This window comes from Chlorocebus sabaeus, chromosome 27 (assembly GCF_047675955.1).
Source record: "Chlorocebus sabaeus isolate Y175 chromosome 27, mChlSab1.0.hap1, whole genome shotgun sequence".
Classification (NCBI taxonomy): domain Eukaryota; kingdom Metazoa; phylum Chordata; class Mammalia; order Primates; family Cercopithecidae; genus Chlorocebus; species Chlorocebus sabaeus.
The window spans coordinates 10,233,162-10,247,598 of record NC_132930.1 but is presented as its reverse complement, the minus strand read 5'-3'; the positions used below and the strand labels follow the sequence as shown (position 1 = coordinate 10,247,598).

Genomic DNA, 14,437 nt, shown 5'->3' with positions numbered 1-14,437 from the left:
AAAACTTTTCTCATGCTTAGTTTCCTCATGTACAAAACAGCAGCAGTCACCTTCTAGGGTAATTATTGCAGCTAAACAAACAGCCAACGTAGAGCACTTAGCAAATACACTCCCAGAAACAGACTTCTTTCCTTCCACCCTTTCAGGTCATAATATTTCCATCCCACCTTAAGAGATCACTTCCCTTCAAAGAGCTGGCACAGATAGGGAATGATTTTCAGCTCATATAGTCATATTTTTAATTCCCGAAAATTCTCTGCATTGTGGTCTGTTCTTACAAAGGAAGACTACGCAGCAACCACAGGATAAATTATAACCACATGAAACTATGGATGAGCATCACTGATAAAGGCTGAGTGAGAGGCCAGATACAAAAGAGTACATACTGTCTATCCATCTTAATGAAGTAAGAATAGCCAAAGGTGATACAAGTCAGAATGGTGGTTACCTTGGGATGAGGGGATAATGGGAGGAGAGGTACGAGGATACTGAGATGATGAAAATATTCTGTGCCTTAATCTGGGTGGTGGTTCCACAGGTACATATATATGTAAAAATTCATTAAGCTGTATACTTAACAGTTGTACAGTTTACTGCCTTTATGTTATACACTTCAATGAATATTTAAAATAACATGTTTTCAGCCAGGCGTAGTGGCCCACGCCTGTAACCCCAGAACTTTGGGAGGCCAAGGTGGGCGGATCACCTGAGGTCAGGAGTTTGAGACCAGCCTGGCCAACATGGTGAAACCCCGTCTCTACTAAAAATGCAAAAACTAGCCAGGCGTGGTGGTGCATGCCTGTCGTCCCAGCTACTTGGGAGGCTGAGGCAGGAGAATTCCTTGAACCTGGGAAGCTGAGGTTGTAGTAAGCCGAGATCGTGCCACTGCACTCCAGCCTGGGCAACAGAGTGAGCCTCCATCTCAAAATAAATAAATAAATAAATAATATTTTTCCCAAGTGATTATTTGATTTAATATTTTCTCTGAATGATAAATTAATTGGTGCTTCATAATTGTAGACATCACTTGTGTAGGATATTTTCCAAATATTATTTTCCAAATAAATACATTTAAGCAAACACACTATTACTTTCTTGGGTAAAAATATTTCTAAAATGATTTGTACTCCTCACTATCATTTCAAACAGAGGCTACAAAGCACATTCTTCTTGGTGAACCAAGGTTATCCACAGAAATTTACATGGTCGGTAACTTGCAGTGGCTCACACCTATAATACCGACAGTTTGGGCGGCCTAGGTGGGAGAATTACTTGAGCCCAGGAATTTGAGACCAGTCTGGGCAACACAGTGAGACCCTGTCTCTATAAAATTTTTAAAAAGTAAAGAAACTGGCCAAGTGCAGTGGCTCACGCCTGTAATCCCAGCACTTTGGGAGGCTGAGTGGGGGTGGATCACTTGAGGTCAGGAGTTCAAGACCAGGTTGACCAACATGGTAAAACCCTGTCTCTACTAAAATACAAAATCAGCCAGGCATGATGGCACACGGGAGGCTACTTGGGAGGCTGAGGAAGGAGAATTGCTTGAACCTGGGAGGCAGAGGCTGCAATTAGCCAAGATTGCACCATTGAACTCCAGCCTGGGCAACAAGAGTAAAACTCCATCTCAAAAAAAAAAAAAAAAAGTAAAGAAACGTACATGGTAGAGCTGAGATGGGGCAATAGGTTTGGGGTCCATTGCTTCTGGATTGGATGGCAGCAGTTTTACCCCTTTGTTATAGGCCCTATTTCTCACCGTTGTGTGCCTGCCTCTAATCATCCCTGTCCTTCTCATTTGTTTCCTCTCATTAATTTATTCATATATCTGGTACATAATTTTGAACACGTGGTATATGCTAAGCACTGGGGATACAGTAGCAAGTTAGACACTCACAATCCATGACCTAAGGGAACTTAATATTTTAGCAAAAGAGGCAAGCATAAACAAATACAATGTGTGTTTTGAGGGCAAAATTAGAGGACCTCCTTTAGGGGACCTGGGAAGGTCACCTTGAAGAGGTGACATTCAAGAACTGAGAGGTGAGACCCTATCCCAGAGTGAGCCATTAGTAAGTACTGACTGAATGAATGAATCCACGTGTGCATGCTTGCTTAACGGTCATTAGCCAAGTAGAAAGAAGAAAAGAAAGAGTCGTGATATATTATGCACTGAGAAACCAGAAATGTTATTGAAAGATGTCTAAACTAACAGTCAATAGGGGGACGGGCGTGATAGCTCACGCCTGTAATTGCAACACTTTGGGAGGCTGAGACGGGTGGATCATCTGAGGTCAGGGGTTTGAAATCAGACTGGCCAACATGGTGAAACCCTGTCTCTACTAAAAAATACAAAGAGTCAATAGGCACTGAGTGAGGTCCTGATAGAATTGATGGCATTAATTTTGGCTGCTGTGGGGACTGTGTTATTGCCTTACTTAAGATCTTGAGCTGCTAGACAACTGAAGGATTTTTCATTATCACTGGGCTAATCCATACACATTCAGTTTTTATTTCATCCCGCAAAAAGCAAAACCAGCCATATATGGCCCAAGTTTCTATGAAGGTTCCTCCAGGTTGCCCACGTAGTTCTGACTCCGAGCTCCTACGCATGTGACTTTTCTGGCACAGCCACCAGAATCACCTTGAAAGGTTGTCACCTACCCATTTCTTAACAAAGCCATACAGCTCTGTTCAGAGAAGACAGCAGGCCTGCTTCTTAGGCATTATGGCATGTTGCGAAATGCGTTTTCATTTGGGACCTATTATTGTCCCCAGAAATTTCAGCCTCATGACATTTTACAAATCAAGAAGAACTTGTAGTCTAAAGGACAGAAGGGGCAGGTAACAAACAAGAACTCTTGTAAAGACGTTACTCAATTATATGCCTAATACAGCCAACCTGACACAGAAGCATTATTATCACATCACATTTAATAGCAGCAGAGTTTAAAATGCCAGAAACGTGGGCCAAGTTATTCAGGACTGAATGTGATGCACGACTAGATCTGTCAATAAACTATCATGAAACCATAAGAACCCCTAACAGAAGGAGCCAGCGTAGCCTTTGTTGATCTTAGTTTCTTACAATTCCTCATGGAAATACTAAATCGGCCAGGCGCAGTGGCTCATGCCTGTAATCTCAGTACTTTAGGAGGCCAAGGTGGGCAGATCACTTGAGGTCAGGAGTTTGAGACCAGCCTAGCCAAATGGTGAAACCTCATCTCTACTAACAATACAAAAATTAGCCAGGTGTGGTGGCAGGTGCCTATAGCTCCAGTTACTCGAGAGGTTGAGGCAGAAGAATCGCCTGAACCTGGGAGGCAGAGGCTGCAGTAAGCCGAGATCGAGCCACTGCACTCCAGCCTGGGTGACAGAGTAAGACTCTGTCTCAAAAAAAAAAAGAAAGAAAAGAAAAAAGAAAAACTAAACTAAAAGATTGTACCAAATATGGATTTTCCTAATGAAATAAAGGGAAACAAGGAATGACAAGTGTCTAGAAATGGTTTGGTTTTAGATTTTTTTCCCCAGAGTCTTTCTTTCCTTTGATAAAATTTCAGACTCAACATAGGCTCAATCTTGAAAGTGTGGTATTGCCAGGCGTGGTGGCTCCCGCCTATAATCCCAACACTTTGGGAGGCCAAGACAGGTGGATCACCTGAGGTCAGGAGTTCAAGACCAGTCTGGCCAACATGGTGAAACCCCTTCTCTACTAAAAATACAAAAAAGTAGCCGGGCATGGTGGTGGGCACCTGTAATCCCAGCTACTTGGGAGGCTGAAGCAGGAGAATCTCTTGAACCTGGGAGGTGGAGGTTGTGTGAGCCGAGATTGCGCCACTGCACTCCAGCCTGGGGGATAGAACAAAACTCCATCTCCAAAAAAAAAAAAAAAGGGGCCAGGTAGGGTGGCTCACGCCTGTAATCCCAGCACTTTGGGAGGCCGAGGTGGGTGGATCACATGAGGTCAGGAGTTCAAGACCACCTTGGCCAAAATGGGGAAACCCTGTCTCTACAAAAATACAAAAATTAGCTGGAGATGATGGTGCGTGCCAGTAATCCCAGCTACTCAGGAGGCTGAGGTGGGAGAATCACTTGAACCCCGAAGGCAGAGATTGCAGTGAACCAAGATCGCGCCACTGCACTCCAGCCTGGGCGACAGACTCAGACTCCATCTCATAAAAAAGAAAAAGAAAAGAAAAGAAAGAAAAGAAAAGTAAAGAAAAGAAAGAAAAGAAAAGAAAGTGTGGTATTCATGCATATATTCTTTCACTGGTCAGGGTTTCTATTTTGGATTCACATGGTATGGCTCTCTTTCCGTACTTGATAGACTCAAGCAATCTAAGTGCACCTATGTAACAGGCAATTAGACACAGTAAGTATCGAAATCTTAAGAGAGACATAAGAAAACATTAATCCACTTGTCAAAAGTTACATAAACTTGCAGTGGTCAGAGTAGTGAAACTACTAAATTTTCTGCTAAACTCAATTTTCCGATATGCATATAAAAAGACATTAAACCTGCCATGCCTCCAGGGAACTCAAGGTCTTTAACCTCTACAGTTGTTAGATTTCTTCCTATTTGCCTGAATATACAAAGCCACAAGGAAGTTTGTTCTATGGAGGAAATATCTTCCAATTTTGAAACAATCATTTCTTCCAGCCGTTTTTAATGACTGGCTACTTCTCAGAAGAAAAAAACCCTTACCTTCTTACTGTAAGCGTCACTGGGCAAAGACATACCCAAATCAGGTTCTTTCATAATTGGTGAGCTCTTCAACTTCGTACTGTCCTCGCACAGGCCAAAGATCCCACACCCTTTTTATATTGCCTATATTATACTGCGACACCTTTCCCCAGGAACCGGCAATTACACAAATCTGTTGGAACTATTCTTTTTCCTAGATTTTCCTAAGGACTGTTTGAGTTTTAACTATTAATAACACAGTTACTGGTATCTGTGTGTGGCATATCATTATTACAATTGATCATACATAAACATTTGATTAAGGCTGTAGCTTTATTATATTTTCTACCCACTCAAAAAAGCTAGATTATAAAGACTTAGTATTCTCAAGAAGTATTTATTCATTGGTTTCTCCTAAACCATGACCAGTACAGAAAAAGTCAGTCTCAAACTGGTCTGTTTTAAAAACACACATTTGAGGATAAGAGGCCATTTTAAACTGATTTTTTTTTTTTTCTTTCTTTTTTGGAGATGGAGTTTTGCTCTTGTCACCCAGGCTGGAATGCAGTGGCATGATCTTGGCTTACTGCAACCTCTGCCTCCCGGGTTCAAGTGATTCTCCTGTCTCAGCCTCCCGAGTAGCTGGGACTACAGGCGCACACTACCATGCCCGGCTAATTTTTGTATTTTTGGTAGAGACAGGGTTTCACCTTGTTAGCCAGGCTGGTCTCGAACCCCTGACCTCAAGTGATCTGCCCACCTCGGCCTCCCAAAGTGCTGAGGTTACAGGCGTGAGCCACCGCACCCGGCCTAACCTGACCTTTAATTTGCTGTTACCTTGTCTAAATTTAACAGAATTGGGGGTGGGGTGGGGGGAGAAAGTTTAAAAGTATTTTCATGAAACCAGAACCACCACTTAGCAAAACCTTTAAACGGAATGAATTCCTGAGCTCACAGAGGTGCAAATCGTAAGGTTACACATTGCCTCCTAGAAACAGCACCTGGTTCTGAACTCTTTGCTAAAGCAAATGCTTTGCTAAAGGATTCTGATTCAGCCCACTGTAAAATCTCAAGCACAGGTAGATTTTCCACTTACTCTCCATTACACACACGTCCCTCTAGCAAAACCAAAAACAGCATTTGATGAAAGCTAAAGATTACAATTATCCAGGGACTCTGAGCCACTGAAAAATAGAGTTTGCAAAGAAATCCCTTTGCCCCCATCTTCCCCTCACCATCCCGCCCCTTCCGAAGAAAGGAACTGAAATCATATGCAATTTGAAATTTTTAATATGAATATACTAAAGTAGGCAGCACGTACCTGCTAAGCACCTGGCGCTCTCTTTCCCTGCTTGCTCTCTCCTCCCACACTCTGGCAACGGAATGCCCTTCAAAACCATGGCTCAGTGCTTTTGGTAAATGTTTTACGAGACACTAAACAGGCTTGTGTCCCACCCTCAGAGCAAACACCATTGAGGGAACACAATATAATGGTCGAAAAGATATCATGTAATGTACAATAATGAAAATGAACAAGCAGGCTCTATTTCCACACTTCCCCTTAAGGGGGAAAAAATGTCAAACTTTCAGGTGGTGGGGGCGGAGTTGCAGGAAGGGCTCATAGAAATAAACCTTGACACTGGAAGCGTTACAGCAATTTTTTTTTAAGGTGGCATTATGATAAGCTCATTGTTCTAATCCCCAAACAAGTCTTGGCTTGCCGAGCTAAAAAACTGTCAAAGGCAAGAGTTAATAAAAGGTGGAGTTCACTGGCGAATATGTAGACGCAGTAGCATCTCCACATTGACCACATATTCCTATTTATCCGAGAAAATGCAACTCAAGAAAGTGCTCATAAACCATCCTCCACAATAACCAAAGATACTTCCCATTTTCCATATCCTTCAAGTTATTCACAGTTAAGACCCAACTCTGCTCCAAACCAGAAGTTTTGCATTCCATTCAAGTTAACAATTACAACTGGAGGATAACAGAAACTTGCTGGCACCAAACTATTAGAATGTCAGGTGCCTCCTGGTACTACCAGGGTTAATGAGATAAAGAGAGGGTGCCCAGGGATCATCTGTCTGCCTGGTTTTACAGAAACTACCTAGGGAGATTGCTAGAGTCTTGGGCCCATGCGAGCAGCACACACTCACCTGCTGTTGGAGGACTGAGTGGGACAGTCTAACACATGAGAAAGTAGAATTACTTAGCTACAGTCAAGCCCACTAGATAAAAGGAGACCAAGACCGTCTAGAGAAGAAGCCAGAATTGGCTTTGGTTGCAGAATCACACCCACAGACAGGATAGGCAAATAAGATAACCCATTCTCTGTCCCCACCCACTCCTCCAATCCCCCAGAGAGTGCTCAGAATTTTGTATTTCCTACCTTTAAAATGTCTGCTGGGATGGAAACAAAACAAAGCAAAACAAAACTGAACCTAGAATTGAGATCATGTGTTTTCTACACTCCAGCTGTGTGACCTTGAGGGAGTAACTTAACCTCCCTGAGCCCGTCTCCTCATCTATAAAGTACAAATGTCTAGAACCACAGAAGTTATTTCCAAGAACTGACAGCTCTCCAGCTCCAGGAGCCTAGAAAATGGCACAGAGAAGTCCTTCACAGTTTTAAAATGTCAGAAGGGTTGTTGTCATTTTTTGGTCTCCTACCTTATGTGGATGGGTTCCATCTTATTTTCAATGTCCTCATGTTGCAGAAGCTTCCGGTTAGTCCTGGGACTAAAGGGCAATTGACCTGGCTTCTCCTGGGTCTGACTGACTAATCTGTTAGGGTGGGTACCATAAATGACCGTTTTATCTGCCTGCCCGGGGCGGGGCGACAGGGCCTCCCCGCCCTCCAGCCTGCCTGTCAGCTCCTTTTGCTTTCACAACATTTCTCATCTTGCCCTCTACCACAGTGAACTGACCCGCCTCAGAATGCCTCATTTGGGCCTCCCTTTTTCTCTTTTTTCCCTCTCCTCCTCTCTCCTTTCTTGCTTTGCTTTCCTGAGAAGAACATAATGGGTGTTGGGGGAGGGCGATGATTCTCTTTCTCTTTTTTCTTTTTTGAGATGGATTCTCGCTCTGTCACCCAGACTGGAGTGCAGTGGCACTATCTCGGCTCACTGAAACCTCCGCCTCCCAAGTTCAGGTGATTCTCCTGCCTCAGCCTCCCAAGTAGCTGGGATTACAGGCACCTGACACCATGCCTGGCTAATTTTTGTATTTTTAGTAGAGACAGGGTTTCACCATGTTGGCCAGGCTGGTCTCGAACTCCTGACTTCAGGTGATCCACCTGCCTTGGCCTCCCAAAGTGCTGGGATTACGGGCATGAGCCACTGCGCCCGGCCCTCATCATTCTATTTCTCCTTCTACTATTTTATGTGACATATCACACAACCCAGTGCCTGGGTTAGACAGGTATTATTATTCTCGAGATTCAGAGATACAGACAGATTCAACAACAGCCCAAGGTCACTGAGCCATTGCTAACAGGCCAGGGGCTGAGGTGGCCTTTCCCGACAGCCCAGGATTTCCCTCAAGCCACTGACCTCCAAAAGCACCTCCTCTCAGAGCAGTAAGGCCCCACCTGGTCTAACCTGCTCTCCCCACCACCTGTGGCATAGTTTCCTCTACCATCCCTCTCATCTTCCTTCAGCCCTCGGCGCAGGTCAGTCCCTTATTCTAATTTTGGGGTTTATTTCACTTGACCTCTTGTCCCTTGAGTGCTCTTCTTTACACAAACCCAAGAGGAGTAAATCCCCTGCATGCTGGGGGGTTATTACTCCCATCACAGAAGTCTTTCCCATGAGCACCCCTCTTGGGTCACCTGTCTCATTCACTCTGCATTAGGGCACTTGTGTGTCCTCAGGTGCCCCTCCCTCCCTCCCTCCCTCCCTCCTTCCTTCCTTCATTTTTCTTTCTTTTTTTTCACAGAGTCTTGCCCTGTTGCCCAGGCTGGAGTGCAGTGGCGCAATCCTCTATCTCCCAGTTCTCCTGCCTCAGCCTCCTGAGTAGCTGGGATTATAGGCATGCACCACCACACCTGGCTAATTTCTTTGTAGTTTTAGTAGAGATGGGGTTTCACTATGTTGGTCAGGCTAGTCTTGAACTCCTGATCTCAAATGATCCACCTGCTTCGGCCTCCCAAAGTGCTGGGATTACAGGCGTGAGCCACTGTGCCCGACCCTCAACTGCTTTCTAGATCACCAGAGCACTCACCTCTGCACTCCCTGGCATGGAGTCCAATGCCTTACTGTTCAGAAATATACTTAAATTTTGATGAAAAAAGTTTGAAGACACAAAATCAGAATCCCAAACAGTGTTTCAAAGGCATACAGTCAGCCCTCAGTATGCTTGGGTTCCGCATTCCTGAAGTCAACCTACCACAGAACAAATATTTTGAATATTTGAAGAATATTCAAAAATCTCGTGTACCCCATAAATATATATACTACTATATGCCCACAAAAAATTAAAAATTTAAAAATGTAAAAAGGATGGCTGTGTCTGTACTAAACACATACAGACTTCTTTTTCTTGTCATTATTCCCTAAACAATACAGCATAACAACTACTTACATAGCATTTCCATTGGATTAGGTATTCTAAGTCATCTAGAGATGACCCAAAGTATATGGGAAGACATGTGTAGGTCATATGCAAATACTGCACCATTTTATATAGGGGACTTGAGCATCCAAAATCTGGGGGCCTGCAATCAATCCCACATGGATACAGAAGGATCACTATATAAACAAATTTGGGGTTTTAAGGTAGTTGCTTTGCTTTTATTTTTTATTTTTATTTTTTGTATTTCAATGAGGATAAGAAAATGGGATTATGAAGTCCAGATAGCAAATAAGCCAGCCATCAAATCACACCACAAAACAAGCATTGTTTCTTTTCTTTTTTTTGAGACGAAATCTCACTCTGTCACTCATGTTGGAGTGCAGTGGTGCCATCGCAGCTCACTGTAATCTCCACCTCCCGGGTTCCAGTGATTCTCCTGCCTCAGCCTCCTGAGTTGCTGGGACTCCTGGCGCACACCACCACACCCAGCTAATTTTGCTATTTTTTTAGAGACAGGGTTTCACCTTGTTGGTCAGGCTGGTCTCAAACTCCTGAGCTCAAGTGATCCGCTTGCCTCGGCCTCCCAAAGTGCTGGGATTACAGACGTGAGCCACCGTGCCTGGCTGCAAACATTGCTTCTCAAGTGCCTACAATAATCAGTTATTTGATATATGACACCTCATTTAATTAAATAGACAGATGAGAGGACAGACTCAGAGAGGCTGCCCAAGGATACACAGCTAATAATAACAGATCTGAGAATCCAAGCAGGCCCCATGGAGTCCTTGCTCTTTGCCTGAGTCACACACTCATGCACGTGCACACTGTAGCCTACTCGCCCTAAGAGCCTGTCTACTGCCCAATCAGGGGTGTCCAATCTTTTGGCTTCCCTGGGTCACACTGGAAGAAGAATTATCTTCGGCCACACATAAAATACACTGATACTAATGACAGCTGATGAGCTTAAAAAAAAAAAAAAAAAAATCCCAAAGGAAGCTTATGAATTTGTGTTTGGCCACATTCAAAGCCATCCTGGACATGCCACAGGTTGGACAAGCTTGGTCTAAATCAAGATCCAGCCCAGGAGTGGTGGCTCACACCTGTAGTCCCAGCACTCTGGGAGGCCCAGGCAGGAGGATCACTTGAGCCCAGAGTTTAGGACCAGCCTAGGCAACATAGTGAGACCCTCGTTTCTATAAAAAAATATATAAAATGATCCAGGCACAGTGGCATGTGCCTGTGGTCCCAGCTACTTGGGAGGCTGAGGTGGGAGGATTGCTTGGGCCAGGAGTTGTAGTTGAGGCTACAGTGAGCCAAGATCACACCACTGTAACAGAGTGCCCTGGGTAACAGAGTGACATCTTGTCTTTAAAAAAAAAAAAAAAAAAAATCACTTACATGTATTTTCTGCCAATCTCTGACCCGAACCAGTTCAACCCTCTTTTTCTCCTTCAATTCTTTTTTTTTTTTTTTTCCCGAGATGGAGTTTCACTCTTGTTGCCCAGGCTGGAGTGCAATGGAATGATCTTGGCTCACTGCAATCTCCACCTCCCGGGTTCAAGCGATTCTCCTGCCTCAGCCTCCCGAGTAGCTGGGATTATAGGTGTGCGCCACCACACCCAGCTAATTTTGTATTTTTAGTAGAGATGGGGTTTCTGCATGTTGGTCAGGTTGCTCTCGAACTCGCAACCTCAGGTGATCTGCCCACCTTGGCCTCCCAAAGTGCTGGGATTACAGGCATGAGCCACCACACCTGGCATCCTTCAAGCCTTTACCTTGGCCTCCTCACCCTCCTGTCCCACTTCCCTCCACCCTACCCTATCCTCCCTTTTCTTTTCTTCTTTTTTTTTTTTTTTTGAGACAGAGTCTCGCTCTTGTTGCCCAGGCTGGAGTGCAGTGGCTCGATCTCCACTTACTGCAACCTCCATCTCCCAGGTTCAAGCAATTCTCCTGCCTAAGCCTCCTGAGTAGATGGGACTACAAGCACATGCCACCATGCCCAGCTAATTTTTGTATTTTTAGTAGAGACGGGGTTTCACTACGCTGGCCAGGATGGTCTCGATCTCTTGACCTCGTGATCCACCCACCTTGGCCTCCCAGTGCTGGGATTACAGGCATAAACCACCATGCCCAGCCCACCCTAACTTCTTATCCCTAATTAAGATAATCTCTACTGTTCACTTTGAAATCTACTGATAACTGTATTTACTATTGAAGTCCTCCTTTGACCATAAAATCCAGCCAAAAAAAATATGGATTCCCCTACTTTGGGTAAGCCTTTTATGTTCTTTTTTTTTTTTTCTGTGATCACAAATTTGTTATTTGACTTTAAACCTTGTAGGCTGTATTAGAATTCCCTGTGTTCTATACAGCACTTGGCATGTAAGTCTCATGCTGCTCAGAGACTAAATTATGTGTCCCTGAGAAAGGACTGTGCCTTCTGTGCAATAGAAATGTTTTATAATAGCATTTCCCACCTCCAGCCATGCGATTCTAAGTGGAGTTTTTTCTCTATTGTTTGTGGTATGCCAGCATGCAGGTATACCCCTAGAATTTTCAACTGCAGAGCTGCAATAGGGCAGAATAATGCGTCTCTGGTGAGTGCTGCTCTATTGCCCCAGGCCGATTCCAAAGCATCTTTCAGCTGTAGGGGCCCATTTCTAGCCTGAATATCTTTGAGGCTAGTATATATTTGGCCTGCAGAATAGTTTCAGCTTCTGAAAGGGGTTTTGAGCTCCTTTGGACACTAGGAAATAGTAGAGGAGAAAGAGGTAGGGATTTAATCTGGAGCTTCTAAATCTTCCAGAATCTTCCAAGGGTTTGGGAATGCCCATGAATCATATTCAAACCCCTTTAGAGGGCTTCAAAGAGTAGTGTGAATGTGACCTCAGAAACTGCTCATCACCTAGCCAACCTCTGCAGACGCCTAAGAAAGTGCCCAGGGGCTCTGGGTGTTTTCCCAAACTGCCCAAGGAAGGAGGCGCCGCAATAGGAGAGGGAGATCAATCTATACTGTCTGGTACTGTCTATCATGGGGATATCAGCCACTAGACTAGCAGTTCTCAAAGTGAGGTCCCTGGAACACTGAGAGGCTCCAAGGTTCTTAATAATACTAACATATTTCCCTTTTTCACAGCATTGACACTGCACTAGTGAAAAAAAGGCAATGGTGGCTAAAACTTCTAGCAGTGTAAGAGGCAGTGCTACCTAACTTTACTAGTAATTGTGGCATTTTTTTTTTTTTTTTTTACCACCAGGCATTTGAAGTTGTTCTACCTTTAAAAAAAAAAAAGGCCAATTTTCCTTAAGAATGTATCTGATAAGATGATATTAATTTTATTTTTCTTTTAAAAATTTTTTAAATTTTTTAATTTTAAAAATTTTAATTTAATTTAATTTTTAATTAATTAATTAATTTTTTTTTTTAAAGACACAATTTCCTTCTTGTCACCCAGGCTGGAGTGCAGTGGCACAATCTTGGCTCACTGCAACCTCCACCTCCTGGGTTCAAGGATTCACCTCAGCCTCCCAAGTAGCTGGGATTACAAGCACCTGCCACCACACCCAGCTAATTTTTGTATTTTTAGTAGAGATGGGGTTTCACCACGCTGGCCAGGCTGGTCTTGAACTCCTGACCTCAGGTGATCCACCCACCTCGGCCTCCCAAAGTGTTGGGATTACAGGCATGGGCCACCACGTCCAGCCTATTTATTTTATTAAGTCTCAATTCAAGTAGACGTTTTAAAAATATTCTGTGTGATGAAATGAAAAGTATGATAAAGCACTTGTACTATATACCGAATTACAATTGCTGTCTCAAGGAAAAATCACTTGTGAGAGTCACAGCCTAAACTACTTGATAAAACAAACTATGATTATTTAGACTTGAATATTTGGCAGACATTTTCTAGAAAATGAATGAAGTGACCCTGGCACTTCAAAGAACACAACAGACAGTATTGATTTCCAATGATCAAATTCAAGCTTTCAAGCAAAAGTTAAAATCTGGGGAAACCCGGCTGACTCTGGGCGCACTGCCTATGAGTTAGCCCTGTTGCGCAAGGAGAAGAAAAATAATTTTTAAAAAGACAAAAAAAGTAAGAAAAATATTTGGGGGAAACCTGCGTCTACCACCATGAGCTTGACTGCTTGTCAGTTATTAAAGGCTTTTCTCATGAGATCAACTATGACATTAACAAATGTGGAGTTTTAAAAATACATACTGAAATGTTTCAATATCTGGAAGATCTTCACAACTCAGTGAACCAATATTTTCCAAATAACCAACCATGATGTTACAGAATCATGCATGGGTAAGCAGTCCATTCAAAGTTCAAGATGGGCCAACCAATTTTAACGTAACAGAGCATGAAAAGTTCCTTGTTACAGCTTCAGATTCTGCATGCAACTAACCTTTAAGAAGCTACCTCTTGGCTGGGCGCAGTAGCTCACGCCCGTAATCCCAGCACTTTGGGAGGCCAAGGCTGGCAGATCACCTGAGGTCAGGAGTTTGAGGCCGGCCTGTCCAACATGGTGAAGCCCTGTTTCTACTAAAAAAAAAACAAAAATTAGCCCGGCGTGGTGGTGGGCGCCTGTAATCCCAGATACTCGGGAGGCTGAGGCAGGAGCATCTCTTGAACCTGGGAGGTGGAAGGTGCAGTGAACTCCACTGCACTCCAGCCTGGGCAACAGAGCAATACTCCATCTCAAACAAAACAAAACAAAAACTACCTCTTGTAGAGTTTGGGTTTAGTATCAAAGAAGAATGTTCACAATAATCCAAAAAGTCTACTATAATATTCCTCCCTTTTCATATTACACATCGTTGTGAGGTTGAATTTTCTTTCCCTAAAGAACGTCAATGAAAATGACATACCTCAATAGATTGAAGCAGAAACAAAATGAGCATACAGCTGACTTCTATCAAGCCAATCATTACAGAGATTTGAAAAAAATATAAACAATATGATCTTCTCTTTATCTACTTTTTTTGGAAATATAATTATTTTTCATGAAAACATTTACATAAAAAATTAGCTTACTATTATTCTTAATTTTCTTAATTTTAATTTCTAATGCAGTAAATATCAATAGATAGGACCCAAATAAAAGCACTTTGCATTTCTCAAAAATCTTTTTTTTTTCTTTTTTCTTTTTTTTTAAGACAGAGTCTCACTTACCCAG

At 43.1% G+C, this 14,437-nt stretch overlaps 1 protein-coding gene across 12 annotated transcripts in view; it reads right to left on the bottom strand.

The window, feature by feature from the left end:
• The window catches only part of RBM47 (RNA binding motif protein 47), a 206,600-nt gene that overhangs the window by 84,577 nt on the left and 107,586 nt on the right, over window positions 1-14,437 (bottom strand). The window contains exon 3 of one of the 12 annotated variants that reach the window (XM_073012454.1): window positions 13,667-13,803. The exons of 8 other annotated variants lie outside the window; for them this stretch is intronic. The gene's annotated coding sequence lies outside the window, so the exon portion shown is untranslated. Of the gene's footprint in view, window positions 1-5,999; window positions 6,152-7,351; window positions 7,474-13,666; window positions 13,804-14,437 lie in introns of those variants that run through there. 3 more of the 12 variants (XM_008017589.3, XM_008017585.3, XM_038008608.2) reach the window with 3 other exon arrangements.